We start from the raw sequence: 6,000 nt of genomic DNA, 5'->3' as shown, positions 1-6,000 counted from the left end.
TCTCTATTTATATCTTTATCTGTCTGTCTGTCTACTTACAACCTCTCCATCAGATGAGACCACCATTGTGGATGTGAGCCATGTGTAGCCCATCAAGCTGGACAAGGTCACCAAGGCATTGAGCAGGACCTGCAACAAGAAGTGTGCACAAGTCTGTGTGGTATTTCTGGGTGACACGAGCTGCGTCATTATTCTGGTGACATACTCTCCTCGTTACAGTCAGAGTGAGAGGTAAGAGGCTGGGTATCACCATTTGACCCACAGGCTGATCTGTGGCTGCTAAATAATGCCTTTATATTGTGTGTGTATACATACATATGTGTACATATTGAAGATGATCTACTATCAACCATTTCAAAAGAAATCATTTTAACATCAAAGAAGAAAGAACATTCTCTTTAAACAAAAGGTGAATATTTGAATGCTTGAATTGAAAAGTTATGCATTATGAAAAACACACTGCATAATTTTCAACATTTCCCCATTGATTCGTGAACATTCTTTCCTAGTTTAGGTGTTTGGAAATCTCTGATACTCAGAATTTATCAGGGAGTGTGAACCTGGTACAGGGAGGCATCTCAGATGACAATTGGTCCCACAAAGAACTTGTGAAGAAGTGAATAAGGATGTGAAAATGTGGGTAATCAACTGAAGACATATTAAGAAGGTAGATTCAGCAGGACATGGATGAGCGAAGGGAAAAGGTCAAGGTTGAACAATGGAAAGAATGGGGTGCAACAAGGATGTGGGAGAGATCTGATGGACTAGCATGGGATGCTTTGGTTTGTAATGCCTTGGCTTTGTAGTCCCAGCTGGACGACCCCATAGAAAGGTCTAATGGAAAACTGGGTGCCTAGGATGCAAAATTGCACCTCATCAGCTTCAGTGAGGTATTGGAAGCCACCGAAGTGGAGGGTGTGCAGACCGAGAAAGGAGAAAGGAAGGAAGGGGAGGAGATGAAAAAGAGTCAAAATTAACCACCTGGAGAACATCTAGGTTCACCTGGGTGATCTCATAGCAAACCACACCTCATTTTTTAAAGGATAATGAGCTCAAGCATTTCTAGTGTCTCATCTGATGGAGAGGTTGTAAGTAGACAGACAGACACTGTGAAATGCTTTATCAGACACTATGCAAAGTGCCGTACAAACTCTATTTCCTCTGGGCCTCACAACTGCCCTTTAAAGTAAATACTGTTATTAGTCATATTTTATGCTTGAGATGCTCTCATTTTGCCCAGATGAAGCAAACCTGTCCACAGTGCTAGTGAGTGGCAGAGCTGGAATCCAGTCTGACTCCAGAGCCCATCAAGGGTAAGGGAGTGGCCTAGGGTGTCAAGGAATCAGAGCATTGGCCACAGGTGACAAGTTCTGGCAGGTGTCTGTGGCATTTAGCAGTTGAAAATCTTAGCTTGAGAGTCAGGCGAAGTGCGAGGCAACAGGAGAAGGAGCATGCCACGTTGAAGTGGTAGGGTCCCCAGGTGTGGCCTTCATAAGTATGCACTGCACAGCTCCAGGGGCAAACCATCAAGCCTATTTCAATATGAACCACTTCTGGAGCTGTTGTGTGAGGATTAAGTGGAATTCATGGGATTTACTTCCAGAAATAGTCATCCCACAGTATCCCCCTGAGATCGTTCCCAGGACCTCTCATGGATACTCACATCTCAGGAGTTCAAGTACCTTATACAAAATGCCATAGCACATCCTTCCTGTGTACTCTAAATCATCTCTTGTTTCATTTCAATGGCTAATACAATATAAACACTATGTAAACCGTAGTTGTACCGTTTTGTTTAGGGAATAATGAAAAGAAAAAAATCCACACGTGTCTAAGACAGATGTAATTTTTAAAAAAATTTTTTCCCAATGTTTTCTATCTGTGGTGTCAAGGAATCAGAGCATTGGCTATGGTGGTTGATGGAACTGGAGAATACAGAGGGTGCCTGAACTTGGAAGAAGTCTGAAGTTAAGGGAAGGAACAGAGAGGGTAGGAGTTGAAGAGAAGAACTGAGAAATGAGACAACCTGGATTTTTAAGAGGTGAGAGCTGAGCACAGTGGCATACACCTGTAATCCCAGTAACTTGGGAGGTTGAGGCAGGAGGATCGAGAGTTCAAAGCAACTTAGTGAAGCTCTAAGCAACTCAGTGAGACCCTGTCTCTAAATAAAATACAATAAAGAGCTTGGGATGGGGCTCAATGGTTAAAATGCCCCTGGGTTCAATCTCTCGTACCGAAGAGGGGAGCGATTTCTTCTATGGAGAAGTAGATGGGAATAGCCAGGTTACTTGTTTTTTTCCTGCGTATGTATTAGTAATGTCACCTTTCCTCTACCATTGACTATAAGGTCTATGATCAGCCCTCAGTACAAGAACCATGAGAGAGGGAGAAGCAGATGGATGTAAAAGAGAAGGATCATTTGTTGGAATGAGAAGGATCATTTGTTGGAATGAGTTTCCAGAGACAGAGAAGGTGCTTACTGGGCAGGTAGAAGGCTGACCTTGGGAAGCAGGAGGGATAGGGACTCCCCTGAAGCAGAGGGTGACAAAATTAAGTGTGGGTACCAACAGGTAAAGGGATGGGCACATATTTGTGAGATTCCTTTCTTGACTCCTTTTCTCTGTGAAGTAAATAAGCATGAGGTCACAGTTTGGGGTTCAAATTCCTCTGTCCGATGGCTGCCTTCTGTTAGGGGCCCGCCTCTTTGTAAATGTGGTTCCATGGGTCTCTATGAGAAAAGGCAGATGATGTTCATGCTGAGCATGAACAAGTAACTGAAAATACATTTTCTAAGAATAACTAGCTTAGTAGTGCTCCTATCCCATGCAAATAAATAATGGCATCTCATTTCATTAGGATGAGTGAAACAGGAACTTATTGAGAGTTTACACTAGAAATGTTCTAAGTTTTAAGTTTAATATAATACTCTAAATGTATGTACTTTTCTACTTTTAATTTTATCATTTCTTTTCTTTTTGTTTTTTAATAGATGAGGAAAATGAGTGACTTACTCAAGCTTCCAAATCTAGTAAATGTCAGAGCCAGGGTCTGAATTTTGGGTCAGCACTCACCCTACATACTCTTGCTCTCACTCTCCAATCTATTTAAATTCATTTCAGGCCATCTCTTTTCTCAATGGCATTAAGTCAAAGGTTGTCATTGTGATAAATTAATCCTGTCTGAAACCTCCAAAAACGATGAGCTGGTAATCTGACATGAAGTCTCCTGGCATTCTAGACTAAAGGGCAAGTTAAATGGGCTAATTGGTTCCTTATATTACTGCTACCCCAGTAAGACAGCCAGGGTCCAGCTCTTTCCTGAAGCTTCTAGTCTGTGTGCTAGAAGAGGTGATGCTCACTGGCTATTCATTTTAGGAAACATGACCATGAAATCCAACCATGTGGGTGCTTGCTGAATAAGGCCTGATCCGCGAGCTGAATCAGCAGTGACAGAGGCCTCTCTGGCAAAATTTATTCTCCAACAGTGGTAACCTTCCTGCCAGTGTGGAAGAGAGCAAACTCGAGGCTGTGGAGAAACTTCTTCCTGATTCTGTTGTTGTTGTTATTATTATTATTATTATTATTATTATTATTAGTAACAGGGATTGAACCTAGGGGAGCTTAACCACTGACCCACATGCCCAGCCCTTTAAAAAGCCAGGGTCTCACTAAGTCCCTAGGGTTTCCATAAGTTCCTGAGGCTGGTTTTGAACTTGTGATCCTCCTGTCTCAGTCTCCCAAGCCACTGGGATTATAGGCTTCTTAATTCTTTATGTTTCTCCATTAAATATTAATATAATGTTCAATATGTTTGTTGATAGTGTTACTATCTTTCTTGGTGAATACAGAGATACACAACTTGAGCATGTAGGGTAATTATCGGTCAATCAAAAACAGAAATCACAAAAACCAAAAATATATGCCATGACCATGCTAGAAGTTATTGGGATACAAGATAAATAGATTTTAGAGTTCACCCTAAGTGAAGATTAATGTTAAGGAAAATTAACTTGCTTACTCTGATGAAAATATAACACTTAAATAGAATTTTAAAAATTTTGGATAGTTTGATTACTTTTGACATTAGTTTTTTTAAAATTGTGGGCTGATTTCTATGGCAATAAAAACCAAGAATAATGACTATGCTTTACGATACTAATTTGGTCATAAATTCTATACTTTTTGGCATATTTATCATGATTTAACATAAATTATATAATAATTCAATAATTACATAATGCTGCTAGGAATGATTCTTTTAGTTTCTTGGAACATCTTAGAGGAAACTCATTTTCATGTACATTTCAAAATTACAAAGAAAATGTGGCTGCTTCTCCAGAAGACTTTATTTCCTCATTTGTTAAAAAGAAAAAGATGGAGATGATATCATTTCTATACTTCTTTCCAGTTCCAGCATTGGATGATTCAGTGACCCCATTACATAGGCAAAAGAGAGGTCAGGCTGGTCATGGTGGTACACATCTGTAAGCCCTGCTACTCAGGAGGCTGAGGCAGGAGGATCGAAAGTTGAGGCCCGTCTGGGCAACTTAGGGAGACTCTGTCTCAAAGTAAAATAAAAAGGGCTGGGGGATGTAGTTCTGTGGGTTCAGAGTCACTGGGTTCAATTTCCAGTAGCACCACCCCCCAAAATGTGGGATCAGATCAGGGAGAAAAGTATTGTGAAGCATTAGCAGGAGACAAATGTGAGAATTACGTTTCTGGTGTCCTGTGAATTTTTAAGACTGGCCGGTTTACACCATTGTATGTTTGTAAAGGTGACTTGTGGTCACAGTCTCAGTGGCTTAAGGAATAAACATATTACATTGCCTTCCCTGCCACCTTTGCATTTATTTAGTAACTATAACATCCACCTATCCTTGATGTGGTCTGAGTCTGTCCCAAGATGCCCTCCCACTTTGCTCAGAGGCAGTAATAAATTAGGTGAAAACTAAAAAAAACAAAAAAGAAAATCAAGGGATGAGTTAATAAACACTCTGTAGGAATAAACACCAGGTACTTTGACAGCACCTTCTCCTGCATGGGAAATAAAACCAACTCAGCCTTAAGGTGTGTGGAGTTTAAGCAGGTTAAGTCCAGGTGAACAGGCGGGTGGTCGGGAAGGGAACATATGGACCAAGACTCCAGGCTGGAGGGGTCTCGGGAAGGGAAGCACCTGAAGTTCAGGTGGCTGCTTGAGAGATGAAGTAGAACTGGGGTTTGAAGAGGAAAACTGGAGGCAAACCACCCCGGGCTTTGTGATTTAGGATGAGTGGTTTTATTTCCTCTGATAGTAATGGGAGCCACTGAGAAGTTCTGAGCTAGGGAAAGCCCTGATAATTTTTTTTTTTTTTTTCCTAACAGGATGGAAAAAGACTTCTGAATTCTAAGAGTACCTTATGTCTGTGAGTTTTGGGTCAGTCATTATGCTGCGTGAGTATAGTATGATTAAACATGGTAAACCTTTGAAGTGACTCCTTGGTTGCAAAGAAGACCCTTGGCTTAAGAATTTTAGGTGTTGCTAGGGTTGTGCTTATCATCAGATTGGGGCCCTGTCCTGCGACACATTGGATCCTAGCTGCCCACTGCTCTTTGTTAGGAAATCTCAGACTGTACCTGGGATTATGGACACCTGTAGACCAGATAACCTTGGGCAAAACCAGATGGAAGTAGCCAAGGCCATCTTCAAGCTTATGACACCGCCCCTGTCCCCACAGTGGGTCCTTGGGTCCCCCATCAGGCATTGCTGCATCCTTTTTCTGCCTCTTGTAGCATTTTCATATATTCTGATACTTTGTAAACAACAATAGAAGACATAGTGAGATAATTCACTAAGGAAATACCTGATAAAAGGTTACTGGTTTCACAGAAAGTGACAGTTCCATCTACTTTAAATTCACAAGTTTTCTTGAGAAGACACTTAAGGAATGATCCTAAGATGGAAATCATTACAGACCCTTTCCAGGGCAGATGGGAGAGATATTTTTTGAAACAGCTTTATTGA

The sequence above is a fragment of the Sciurus carolinensis genome, chromosome 5, assembly GCF_902686445.1.
Source record: "Sciurus carolinensis chromosome 5, mSciCar1.2, whole genome shotgun sequence".
NCBI lineage: Eukaryota > Metazoa > Chordata > Mammalia > Rodentia > Sciuridae > Sciurus > Sciurus carolinensis.
This window is presented reverse-complemented; position numbering follows the sequence as displayed.